This window comes from Typopeltis vanoorti, chromosome 8 (assembly GCF_054136105.1).
Source record: "Typopeltis vanoorti isolate ZY-2024b chromosome 8, IOZ_Tvanoo_1.0, whole genome shotgun sequence".
In the NCBI taxonomy this organism is placed as follows: Eukaryota; Metazoa; Arthropoda; class Arachnida; order Uropygi; family Thelyphonidae; genus Typopeltis; species Typopeltis vanoorti.
The window spans coordinates 18,216,542-18,231,009 of NC_143556.1; the positions used below are offsets into that span (position 1 = coordinate 18,216,542).

General features: G+C 35.9%; 1 protein-coding gene across 1 annotated transcript in view; it reads right to left on the minus strand.

Moving 5' to 3' along the window:
• Positions 1-14,468, minus strand: part of LOC150103768 (U3 small nucleolar ribonucleoprotein IMP3) — a 157,185-nt gene that overhangs the window by 126,512 nt on the left and 16,205 nt on the right. The gene's annotated exons all lie outside the window — the stretch shown is intronic.

A 14,468-nucleotide genomic window follows, 5' to 3' on the forward strand; every position in this document is an offset into this window, starting at 1 on the left:
TGAAAGTGCTCAGTTTGAAAAATGGTCAAGAGTTCACTGCAACTTTCTGTCTATAATCCTCAAAAGGGTTTTGTCTATGACAAAAGATGGTAAAGTCATTCACATAGAGGATATTACTTAAAGCTGGAGGAAGCTGTTCTGTTACTGAGTTAACTTTGACAGAATAGTGTGATAAACTCCCTCTTCTTGGAGAAAGAGGCAAGAGCAGAGGGAAACCAACAGACAAATTCTAGGATGAGAAGATATCCCAGTCAGATTGATCTATTTTTCAACATCACATCTATGATGAAATCACATGAAAATTACTTTCCAATTAAAAAGTGAAAATAAGGATAGTGAACAAATTGTCAACAGCAGTGAATGTTTGAGTAGGCATTTGGAAAAAGATGTTGCTTTCATGTTTAGGAAGGATAGGTTATTGTGGTCAAGCATGTACTCTGCAACTCTTCTTTTGATGTTACTGTGAGCACCACTCCACATAGTATTGTAGCCACTGAAATCTCCATTAAGAGTACAGGGGTGACAACTATAACCCAAGGTAATCCTGGAAAATATCTGCACAGGGGTGGCAGATAGATACATCATACTGTAATAAGAGATCAGAGAGGTGAATGGCAACTGCCTCTAAGCTGGACTTGCTGAAAAGGGATATGGTTGCCCACAAGAAGGGCAATTTCTAACCAGGCAGGCAACATCTCCCATTCCATATGTAGGATCCCACCAGGTGTCAAATACAACTCTTGAAGACATTGATTTATGTTTCTGCAAGAGGCCTTGATATCATCCATGTTTTGGCAGAATCTGCGACAACTGCACTGTATGAATATGCTAATCATTTGTGTTTGGTAGATACAACTGGCTTCCAGTTTTATGAGGATCTGTTTTATCAGTCTTTTTAGAAACTGTGGTTTCTAAACAGCCAGTGTCTATCTCTTCCTCCTTGGGAAAGATATCCATTATTTTTTTGAATTAGTGTTTTTGAATTAGTACTTTTTGTTTCTTAAGCACCTCTGTAGCACAATTGGAAGAACGACTGTACATTGCGCCCTTCAATTGGAATAGGCCTAAGTTCGATTCTCGTCGCAATGGGAGGAATCTTTATCTGGACGATTTCAGTCAAAGGTGAGTTAGCCGATCTTATACGGAGGTAGCAGGTTTTTTTCTCCCGGAAACTCGGGTTTTTCATCCCGCATACAGACAAATCGGCCCTTCAGAACACACGCAATTTACAGACATAGAATACCAGTTATGGTGGTGGTGGGCAGTAGATGGCGTTAATTCATAGTAGAGGTTCGGTATAGTGGTTGAGACAGTTGTAGGTATCCTTCCACGATGAGTCTTCGGACTCCTTGGAGGTGTCAGGAATAATAATAATAGTGTATTTAGATGCAGTGAAACCATTGGTGTATTTTGGAGTGAATCCATGTTCATTTTATTTTCTAATCTTCTCTATAAAGATTGCAAGTAAATCATGCCACTAAGGATAATGAAACTGTGAGAAGTGGGACAGACGAGTATGCTCCCTTTCACACTTTCTCTAGTGCTGCCTTCTCAGCATTAGATGTGTTGTTGTGGTAGTGGTGGTGCCATACTTCCTTTTCACCTCTTGGTATGGTATAGTCTGCTAGTCTTGATCTTTTGAATATGCTTTTCATCCTTCCATCTTTATAATACTCAGGAGTAAGCTGGTTATTTCTCCTTGCAATCTGAGCACGTGGGTGTTTACACTCAGCCTTTGCAATCATGCTTCTTACTGCCACATCAAGCATAGAAGACAGAGCTCCAAAAGGGAGCTTGGCCACATTTCTGACATTTCAAACAGAGCAAAGGGTTCAGGATACAAAACCCAACTGAGATGCCCTGATTTAACTGATGTTCAGAGTTTAGAGGTGTTAAATATAAGGATGATATTCCTGATCAGCAGGATACCATCTCATATGGGAACACTTTTTATGGCTATCAATGTTTACCCTTGCAGAGATATTTAACAGTAAAACAGTCAACTAGAGGAGTGATCCTGGATAGACCATCCAGGCAACCCCGTCTTGCCAGAGCAGGGACCAAAGTAATGCCAGACTACCAGAATTCCCCTTTCCAGATGCCCATTGGTTGCACTGCAGAGCAAACATGTCAGCAGGGCATTGGATCCTAGTGGATCCTGGTGGTGGTGGTCTGGAAAACAGGGGACTAAAAACAACTAAGAAATAGAGCAAATAATATGGGAAGAAAAGAACAGACAAATAAAAAGGGGGACCTTTACTGGAGTCCTTCCACCATGAACAGGTGCCTCACATGGAGTGGGGAGGAAAGCCAGCACAAATTTTTTTAAGCCTTGTTCATTATAGTAAAATCCAGCAGAATTAATTCATACCAAAGTTTTCTTACTGGTAAACTAGTCAGAAGCAGAGAAAAAATTAGAAGCTTTCAAAATATGGACCATCAGAAGAATGTTGAAAATACCATGGACAGAGAAAATGAAAAACAAAGATGTCTTAAAGAAAGCAAAAATGAAAAGAACATTAATGAAAATAATTAAAGAGCAAAAAATTAAATATTTTGGACATCTAACTAGACAAGGCATTCAGAAGTTAATACTAGAAGGGAAATTGGATGGAAAAAGAGGGAGAGGTAGACCCAGGAGAATGTGGTTTGAAGACATTAAGGACTGGACTGGCTTGAATTACCATAAATGTTCCAGAGCAGCAAAAGAAAGAAAAAGGTTCCATGACATGGTTGCCAACCTCCTTCTAGGGGATGACACTTGAAGAAGAAAGTAGTCAGATATCTGAATACTACCCCCCCCCCAGACAAATGAAATCTGTCTCCAAAGAGGTCTCATATTTCCTAGAAGACCATTGCTGTACATACAATGTGATATGGAAGGGCCTGTGAAACAATAAGAGAGGAATTGTCAATAAATAAAATAAAATAGTGCAATATGCCATTAAAAAAAAAGCTTACAATTTACAAACAGATTACACCTTATTGATACACTAGTTAATGTCTAAACAGGAGTAAAACTTTTGGACCCTCCTAAAAGAAGCTGAAAAAAGGTTGCTGACATTTGAAATGAGGTGCTACAGACGAGTCATAAAGATACCATACACTGATCACATCACAAATTTCGAAACAAATCAAATGGTCTACCAATGCAAGTTCTTGAAGAACTTATTCTAGGAACTTGAAAAAGAGGCAGACCTAGAATAAAGTGAATAGACAATAAAAAAATTGGATAGGTGCTTCATTTATAGCTGAAAGCAAAGTGTCAATCAAGGACTGAGTGGACAATTTCTGTCAGGAATATATCCTAACATCTACTTTACAGTCCTTTGTGGATTATGGAAAATGAAGAAGCCAGCATTACATTTCAGGACATTATACTGTAATTTCTATTTATGGTTTAAATCAATACAGAATACAATTAGGCCCACTAAGTACAAAATATTAGACCATATTAGGTAGCAGTAAGTTCAGACCCTAGAGAACAGTGGTTCCCAACCTGGGATACCCATATCTCCTGGGGGTACGGTGAATAGCAGGTAAATAAGTATATTATGCTATTAATATATTCCAAATATATTAATATATTAATATTAATATATTCCAAATATTAATATATTCCAGCAGGAGTAGATGATATTCGACCAGAAATGCTGAAGTATGGTGGTATAAGAGTCTTACAGTGGCTGCACTGCATAGTTCAGAAAGCCTGGACAGAGGGACGAATTCCCGATGATTGGAGTAGAGCTCTCATAGTACCCATATATAAAAAGGGAAATAAAACTGAATGTGAGAATTACAGAGGTATTTCCCTACTGAGTGTTCCTGGCAAGATCTATGCAAGTATACTTGAGAAACGGTTGAGAAGAATTGTGGAAGAAAAGCTTGGTGAAGAACAAGCTGGATTCAGGCCAAATAGAGGCTGTCAGGATCAGTTCTTCACTTTACGACAAATAGTCGAGAAAGCATGGGAATATAACAAAGATCTGTATTTAAGTTTTGTCGATTTGGAAAAGGCATATGACAAGGTGCCAAGAGAGAAGCTATTCAATACGCTGCAGTTATATGGTGTCAATGGGGCATTATATCAAGCAATACTTAGTCTGTATTTGAGTTGTGAGTCAGCAGTTAGAATTGAAGGAAGTACAGGAAGATGGTTTAATGTTAAATCTGGTGTCAGACAAGGATGTACATTATCCCCTCTGTTATTCATTATCTATATGGATCACATTATGAAGGAAAGTGGTATTAAACCTGATATCAAAATTGGAGATGTTAATGTCTGCTCTTTGCTTTATGCAGAATGTTATACTTCTAAATAAATCTGCTACAAGTCTGCAAGATTCCCTGACTAAATTGAATAACTGTTGTAATAGATATGGTATGAAGGTCAGCAATAAAAAGACAAAGACAATGAAAATAGGCAGAATCATTGAAAATGTCAACTGTGTTGTGAATGGAGAACCTGTGGAACAAGTAAATCATTTCAGCTACTTAGGCACAATTTTTACTGAAGATAACTAAATATAGAAATAGACAACAGAATCAGCAAAGCTGGTATCGTGGGAAGTCAATTGAATAAATTCATATGGAATAAGAAAGAAATTAGTCGGAACACTAAATTAGCTGTATACAAGACTGTGTTCAAACCAATTTTAACTTATGGATCTGAGAGCTGGGTCAGAAGTAAAACACTTGACCAAAGACTAGAGACCGCAGATATGAGAGTCCTGAGAAAGATTAGAGGCGTGAACAGATGGCATCAATGGCAATATCATATTAAAAATGAGGATATTAGGAAAGAACTTGACATTGTCAGCATCCAGGAATGCGTTAGCAGAGCTAATCTCAGATGGTATGGTCACTTAAATAGAATGGGAGAGGAAAGATTAGCAAAACAAATGTTCTCTGCCAGGTTGGCAGGAAAACGACCCAGAGGAAGACCAAGATATAGGTGGATTGATACGGTACAAAGTGCCTTAGACGATAGAAATATAAGATCTGATAATGTTGGAGTCTTGACAAGTAACAGACTGATTTGGAGGAAAATTGTAGATAGGAAGTTAGTAATGATGTAATTTTTTCATGTAGTACTGTCATATCCTGTACACCCCTTGAGGGTACATGGCAGGAATTTGATGATGATGATGATGATGATATATTCCAAAAATAGTAATGTTATCAACATTTCCGGGCTATTCCATGTTGCTACTGTCTGTCTGTCAACCACACCAGCAATGTTTCAGGTATCATTTTTGGACATGGACACAGTGAGGCTGCATAGACTTTTTTCTCACTGCAGGGTCCGATACCTCAAAATGCCCGGTTAAGATTCAAGATAGCTAGTGAAATTGCCAGATTGGTTGTCCTCGAGGCTTGCCTCCACGGCATCTGCACCTCCTGTGCATGCGCGTGATGTACTGTATGGTACACACTCCAACTGCATCATTTCGACATGCTCACAGTACACACGTTTTAGTAATAAACATAGGTTAGCTAAATTACTTTTGCTAACTAAATTTTAATCTAATCATAAGTAGCTTATAGTTTATTTTTAGCCTATTCTAAAAATGAAAGGATAGATCAAGATCTAAATACATTAAAATTCACTATTTATTTATTTTTTCGCTTATTTTTTAAAATGAAAGGTTAGATCAGGATTTATATACAAAAAATATTATTTTTGCAGGCCCAAGGAATGATCACGCCAAAGAAACATCGTTACCAAGATTCATATGTGCAATATGGTTTTACTTTTGTGCTTGACAAAGAAGGCGTGCAAAAGCTGCAGTGCTTCATTTGCTCCAAGTTATTCAGCAATGGCAGTATGAAGCCATCAAAATTGAGAGAGCATCTTCAGAATGTTCATCCCAAACATTCTAACGAGTCAGAGTCCTCATTTAGAATAAAACGAGCACAATTTGGTAAGAATATCACACTTCATGACCATGGATTTATTACCCCGAAGAAGCAGCACTGGAGCCAGTTATCGCATCGCATTGAGGGTTGCCAAAGAAAAGAAACCACATACAACTGTTGAGACATTAGTGAAGCCGAGTGCTATGAACATGGTTGAGTTGACGTGTGGTAAAGAAGCAAAAGAGAAAATTGCACAAATACCATTATCAAATAATACAATTTGTGATCGGATTTGAGAAATGTCAGAAGACACAAATGTACAGGTAGTGGAGGAAATCAAGAATAAACATAAACATGGGTTAGCTAAATTACTTTTTTATTAAATTACTTAAAGTCCGGCAAGAATTAGTTTACAGTTGGATGAATCAACTGATGTCTCTAACTGTGCACAGCTTCTTGTTTTTACTAGATATATATACATCAGAATGAAATAAAAGAGGAATTTCATTTTTGTAAACCGTTGAAAGAAACAACAAAGGCAGTGGACATTATGAATTTGGTGAATGATTTTTTTGATTCAAATGGCCTTTCATGGGAATCTATTTGTACTGACGGTTCTCCTGATATGTTGGGAAAAAAATCAGGTTTCTGCTTTAGTTAAAGAAATCAACCCAAATATTTTTACAAGTCATTGCATCCTTCACCGGTATGCTTTAGCATCTAAAACACTTCCACATAATTTGAAAGCCGTTTTGGATGTTGTTGTTCAAGTTGTGAATTTTATCAAAGCAAAAGCATTGAATCACCATGTGTGAAGCGGTTGGAGCAGATCATATCATACTGCTGCTTCATACAGAAGTACGATGGTTATCCAGAGAAAATGTTTTAGAAGGGTTTTTGAACTTAGAAATTTAATTGAAATTTTTTTAGTCGGAAAAGAATCTGCTTTTGCTTCATATTTCAAAGATCCAAACTTTGAGATTTCTCTATCTTATCTTTCTGATGTATTTGGAATTCTTAATTCTGTGAACATTTCAGTGCAAGGTACAGATGTCATTCTCATGGAGGCTGAAGAAAAGTTATAATCATTTCAAGTAAAATTAACTCTCTGGGAAAGAAGGGTGGAGTTAGGTAACTTTGCCAATTTCAAATCTCTTGATGAAATCACTTCAGATCTGGGATATGAACTAAAACAGGAAGTTCATGATAGCATTATATTGCATTTAAAAACTTTGAAAGAGGCACTTGCAAGAATAATTCCTCCTGACCAAATGAATGAAATCTGGATACATAATCCTTTTCATAATGATTTAGAAAAAAATCAGTGACAATGACCCAGTGAAAGACCTCCGCAATAACAAGAAACTCCGAATTGAATTCTAATCAATGAAGTTACAAAATTGTTGGTATACACTTGGAGAAGCATATCCCGTTATCACCAAACGTGCTTAATTGGCTATAATTCCATTTATCACAACTTATCTATGTGAATCAGAATTCTCAGTTCCGTTTTCAATCAAGTCCAAAACAAGAAACAAACTGAACATGATATGTGGGTATCTATTTCAAAAATTGTACCAAGAATAAAACTGCTGGTGGATAAGAAACAGAATTAAGGGTCTCACTAGTTGATTTTATTGCAGTTTAATAAAGATTTTAAAATTTTATGATAATGTAAGTGATTTATTTACCGAATAAAGCTTTTATGAAAACTTAATTACTGTTTATTTCTTATATTCTTTGAATCTGTATGGTAAACTTAAGAATTTATTTCTTATTATAATGAATGGGGGTACTGGATAATTTACTAAAAGCCAAGGGGTACGAGGACCAAAAAGGTTGGTAGCCCCTCCTATAGAAGTATATATAACAAAATGTAAGTTATTATTTAGAGAGACTTGGATTTCTTCAGTATAGGGATCCCAGAATAGACACATTAGAGTATTATGAACACACACTACTAGACTCCATTAAAGAACTATTAGATCAAAAAGAAAATATCATCATCATCATCAAATTCCTGCCATGTACCCTCAAGGGGTGTACAGGATATGACAGTACTACATGAAAAAATTACATCATTACTAACTTCCTATCTACAATTTTCCTCCAAATCAGTCTGTTACTTGTCAAGACTCCAACATTATCAGATCTTATATTTCTATCGTCTAAGGCACTTTGTACCGTATCAATCCACCTATATCTTGGTCTTCCTCTGGGTCGTTTTCCTGCCAACCTGGCAGAGAACACTTGTTTTGCTAATCTTTCCTCTCCCATTCTATTTAAGTGACCATACCATCTGAGATTAGCTCTGCTAACGCATTCCTGGATGCTGACAATGTCAAGTTCTTTCCTAATATCCTCATTTTTAATATGATATTGCCATTGATGCCATCTGTTCACGCCTCTAATCTTTCTCAGGACTCTCATATCTGCGGTCTCTAGTCTTTGGTCAAGTGTTTTACTTCTGACCCAGCTCTCAGATCCATAAGTTAAAATTGGTTTGAACACAGTTTTGTATACAGCTAATTTAGTGTTCCGACTAATTTCTTTCTTATTCCATATGAATTTATTCAATTGACTTCCCACGATACCAGCTTTGCTGATTCTGTTGTCTATTTCTATATTTAGTTTACCATCTTCAGTAAAAATTGTGCCTAAGTAGCTGAAATGTTTTACTTGTTCCACAGGTTCTCCATTCACAACACAGTTGACATTTTCAACGATTCTGCCTATTTTCATTGTCTTTGTCTTTTTATTGCTGACCTTCATACCATATCTATTACAACAGCTATTCAATTTAGTCAGAGAATCTTGCAGACTTGTAGCAGATTTATTTAGAAGTATAACATCATCCGCATAAAGCAAAGAGCTGACATTAACATCTCCAATTTTGATATCAGGTTTAATACCACATTCCTTCATAATGTGATCCATATAGATAATGAATAACAGAGGGGATAATGTACATCCTTGTCTCACACCAGATTTAACATTAAACCATCTTCCTGTACTTCCTTCAATTCTAACTGCTGACTCACAACTCAAATACAGACTAAGTATTGCTTGATATAATGACCCATTGACACCATATAACTGCAGCGTATTGAATAGCTTCTCTCTTGGCACCTTGTCATATGCCTTTTCCAAATCAACAAAACTTAAATACAGATCTTTGTTATATTCCCATGCTTTCTCGACTATTTGTCGTAAAGTGAAGATCTGATCCTGACAGCCTCTATTTGGCCTGAATCCAGCTTGTTCTTCACCAAGCTTTTCTTCCACAATTCTTCTCAACCGTTTCTCAAGTATACTTGCATAGATCTTGCCAGGAACACTCAGTAGGGAAATACCTCTGTAATTCTCACATTCAGTTTTATTTCCCTTTTTATATATGGGTACTATGAGAGCTCTACTCCAATCATCAGGAATTCGTCCCTCTGTCCAGGCTTGCTGAACTATGCAGTGCAGCCACTGTAAGACTCTTATACCACCATACTTCAGCATTTCTGGTCGAATATCATCTACTCCTGCTGCCTTTCCACATTTCAAGCCTTTGATGGCTTTTTCTACTTCAAGTATGGATATGTATTCCTGACTGCATGCCTGGTCAGTGTTTTTTATCACTGTGCTGTCATCACTGCTTGTTTCATTTAGCAGTTTTTCAAAGTAATTACTCCATACTTCAAGGATATCTTTTTCTCCTGTTTTCATTTCACCTTTATCATCTCTAATTCCTTTTACAGCACTCTTTCCTCCATTCCTAAGCTTCTTCAACAACCTCCAGAATATTTTGCCACCTTCTTGATATTTATTTTCTATATTCTTGCCAAAGTCCTCCCATGACTTTTGTTTAGCTAGTTTTACACACTGTTTAGCTTTCTTACATTTGTCTCTGTATTCTGTAAGAGTAAAAGCTGACTTATTTGCCAGGAACTTTTGATATGCTTTCTTCTTTTCCTTCACTGCCTCTTTAACTTCCTGTGTCCACCAGGGAGTTCTGATTTTTTTATCTTTGCACACAACCTCACCACATGCCTCTCTGGCAGAATCAATCAATGTTTCCTTCAGAGTTTGCCACTGAATCTCCAAGGTTTGATTCCTGTTCTCAAACTCTTTCATTTTCTTTTCAATAATATTTCTGTATTTTAGTCTACAGTTTACATCTGAGAGCTGCTCAACTTTTATTCGCTTTAAAACTTTCTTACATGTTATTCTTTTCAATATGAAATTCAATTTTATCCTGCTCAAGACTAAATAGTGATCACTTCCAATTTCAAATCCTCTGTACACTCTGGTGTCCTGCACCAGGGAGAAAACATCACTATCAACAATAACATAGTCAATGAGACTTTTCTTATTCCTAGCCTCTTCTCTCCATGTGAATTTGTGCACATTTTTATGTTGGAACATGGTGTTAGTAATAACCAGTCCATGTCCTGAGCAGAAATCCAACAGATATTTGCCATTATTATTAGCTTTGCTCTTTTCTCCAAATTTTCCCAAAATATTTTTGTATGTCTCACAATCATTTCCTACTCTACTATTTAGATCCCCAACAAGGACCAACTTTTCCTTTTTCATTGTGTCAGTTGCTTTTTCTAAAGCCTCAAAAAATTCCTCCACTTCTACCTTAGTAGAGCCTTCTGTGGGACCATAGGCACAAATAAGTCTCATTGTCCAGTTCCCCATTCTCATATTTGCCCACATTACTCTACTTGAGACTGACTGCCATTCAAGAAGATTAGCCTCGTATTTTGTGTTGAATACTATGGCTACTCCTTCTTTTCCTTGATTGTTATTGCCTGAATATAACATTTTGTATTTATTGCTCAGAAAGATCTCACCAGTTTTGGTCTTTTTTGTTTCAGTCACCCCTATTATGTCGATCTGGTACTTATCTAATTCCTCAGCTAGCTCCATTTCTTTGCCATTCAGGCTTCTTACGTTGATAGTACCGATCTTTAACTCTGGTGATGTTGAGTTGGGGTTTGTTTTCAGATTTGTTCCAGTAGCTGACTTTTCGCTGTTCGCCCTGGTTCCCTGGCGAAAACAACGGGGGCCTTGTTTAACCGGGCGACGCCCCAGCCGGCATGAAATTTTGTCATGTTGTACCATCATTTTTTATTTTGGTTTAACCAATAAGAATACAATTTGGTCGGCTAAATCCCAAATTGCCAGCCCATCCTCATTCGTTCAGTATCAAAGTAGATACCCAACAGGGTGCACCACGAGAAGGTGAGGATTGGACATTAGGTCAGAAGCCCTGGTCGGTTCTCCGCATTCCTTTAAAGGCTATGTGGAGGTCTCCTCTCAGTTATACTTTAAATGAAAATGAGCTAAAGTAGAAAATCTTTTGTATAAATAAAACTGAACTCAATAGAATATGGCAAGGAATATATCATAAACAAATGTACACAAATCTAAGGACGAGATTGTCTTCATGACAATCTCCTACTCAGATTAGATTTAGATTGCAGAATAATAACAACTTAGAAGTTGCCAGTCACTGACATTATTGCAGAATCACTGCTCCTTTATATTCTTGGTTTATTTGTTCTTCTGTTTGTTTTGGAGGTTGAGACAGAATATTTTTGACTAATGTTCTGTTATAATCATTTTTTGGAAGGACAGAATTAAGATACTGTAGTTCTTGGTTTCTTTTATCTATACTTGTGGAAATTCTGTAGGCTCAGTCACGTAAAGAGCAGATGATGCCAATTTTTTGTGCTGATTTTCATGTAGATAACATCCTGTTAGTTGGTTTCCTGTAGATAGACTGGTGTTTGCTCTAATATCTCAAGTAATGTATCCAAAAATGGTAAAGACCTATTTCTTTCTAACTGAACTGTGAATTTGATTTGAGGATGAATATTGTTCGAGAAGGTAATGAAATCTTCGAATTGGGTAGAAGACCAAGGCCAGATGATAAAAATATCATATCTTTGCCAAATTTTTGGTCGTATTTCTTGATTCACCCTTAAATCAAATTTACAGTTGAATTAGAAAGAAATAGGTCTTTACCATTTTTGGATACATTAGTTGAGATATCAGAACAAAATACACTCAACTTCTCAGTCTACAGGAAACCAACTAACATAGGATGTTATCAACACACAATTTCTCATCACCATCCAGCACAAAAAAATAGGTATCATCCACATTACTCATGCAATAGAGCTCACAGAATTTCCATGAACACACCCTGGTGAACTGAAGAACTAAAAGAAGAAATTAAAAAGAAAAAGCAATTGTGAAAGAGATATATAACATCAAAGCTGCAGGTTGATAAAGAACTATACAACACCCAAAGAAATAAAGTTAAAACCTTAGTGAAAGAAGAGAAAAGAAAATGCTGGGAAGACTTTGGACATACTTTAGAACAAAATGTTAAAGGAAACCAAAAACTCTTCTATAATGTTTTAAGAAGAATGAGGTCAGAGAAAGAATGCTCCATAAAGTTTATCAAAAATAAGGATGGGAAAGTTACTCCCAAATTCCAAAGTCACCATGGAAAGGTGAAAAAAGTACTTCCAAGAATTATTGGAAGATGCAGGACAGGAAAAAATAGAACCCTAAGAGCAAGGCATGAAAGCAAAATAGAAGATCAAAGTGAGGAAATTCATGCAAGTGAACTGTTAGCAGCAATAAATAAAATAAAACTGGGCAAATCAGCATGACCAAATAACACCGGAAATGATAAAGAATTTAGGAACGAAAGCCATAAAATTTCCTTTACAATGTCATATGGAAAAAGTCATATGGAAGACAGGCTTAGGAACCAAATAAAGGATACACTGGACGAAATGCAATATGGCTTTCAAAAAATAGAACCACACAGGATCTTATCTTCAGTCTTAGACAAATATCAGAAAAAACATTGGAATATGGAAAAGAACTACATGCATGTTTTATAGATTTCGAAAAGACCTTTGACTGAGTTCCCAGACACTTAATATGACAAACATTAAAGAAAAACAAGATACAAGATAACTTAATAGCAGCCATACAAAGTGTCTACAAACATAATAGAATTATGTAAGAAACCATAATAATAGATCAAAAGAATTTGAAACAAATGTAGGAGCGAGGCAAGGCTGTATCCTCAGCCCTCTTCTTTTCATTATAGTAATGGATGAAATTTTACAGGTATACCAAACAAAAACAAAAAAGTTTCACCTAGGATACAGGAAACTGAAAGAAACCAGAATTTCACGCATGCCTTTTGCAGATGATTGTAATTCTAGCAAATACAGCTGAAGATTTGCAGTTCAACATCAACATTTGGTATGAAGAAACAAAGAAAAGGAATATGACCATAAATATAAATAAAACAGTGATCATATCTAGAAACCAACCAAAACAAATAAAAATAGACAACCATCAACTGGAACAAGTTCACTCTTTTAAATACTTGGGATCATATATACAAGAAGATGGTAGACTAGACACAGAAATTAACAACAGAATAACAGGGGGGAACAAAGCTATTCTATGCAATGAAAGGCCCACTCCTAGAAAGAAGTTACCCAGAATACCAAAATGGCAGTGTAAAATTCAGTGTTTGTACCAACATTAACATACAGTTGCAAGTCCTGGTGTTTAACAACAGGAAAGACAAATAAACTACAAACAATTGAAATGAATCTTAGGAAAGTGGCACAAAAAACAAGACTAGACTGAATAAAGAAATGAAACTATAAGAGAGAACCTTCAAGTTGCACCTCTGAACCAATTCATAACGCAAGCCCAAATGGGGTGGTTTGGACATCTTAATTAAATGGAAAAAGGAAGAATAGCAAAAACTGTATATGAAAGCCAGAAAATAGGAAAAAGAAACATAGGCAGGCCTAGGAAAGGTTGGCAAAAGGAAATTAAAGAAAAATTGGAAAAGAAGGGAATTAACTGGAAAGAAACAAAGAACAAGCCTTGAACAGGACAGCATGGAAATCTCTTTGGGCAAAATCTTGATGCTTAAAAGCACAAGAGATCATAGATGAAGAAGAAGATAAAATCCATTGTTCATGCAGCATATGCTACATAAGGAAGGAAGGAAGATGCATGTGAGAGCATGTTAAAGATGTAAAAAAAAAGAACAAAAGAAAACACAAATCAGAATTAGCCTATCACACAACACATGAAAGTCATCCTATACTTTGGCAGAAAACAGAAATGCCATACACAGGGCATAACCGCTCTGTCAGAAAATTCAAAAGCAGTTATTTTATTGTCTATGTATGGCATTACATGTACAATAAATAGCAAGTCAGTATTACAGATAAGATGGTTTATTATAAAAGCATTGTATTATAGAAGTCACGGGTAAAACAAAATAACAATTTACTGTTTAATAAATGCTTACTTACTCATTTTAATTCATAATAATGATAATAATAAATTTAGAATCACAATGATTCTAAATTTATTTATTATTTATTATTATGTGAATAATCATTGTGATTATTCATATAATGTCAGCCAATCACAATATTATTTATGAATTTAACATATTTATCAAAATTTCTTAATATGATAAATAAGAATGATACTGTTTGTCTGTAGAAATACTTTTTTTTTTGTAGTAATTCCGTATACAAAGAGATGAAAAC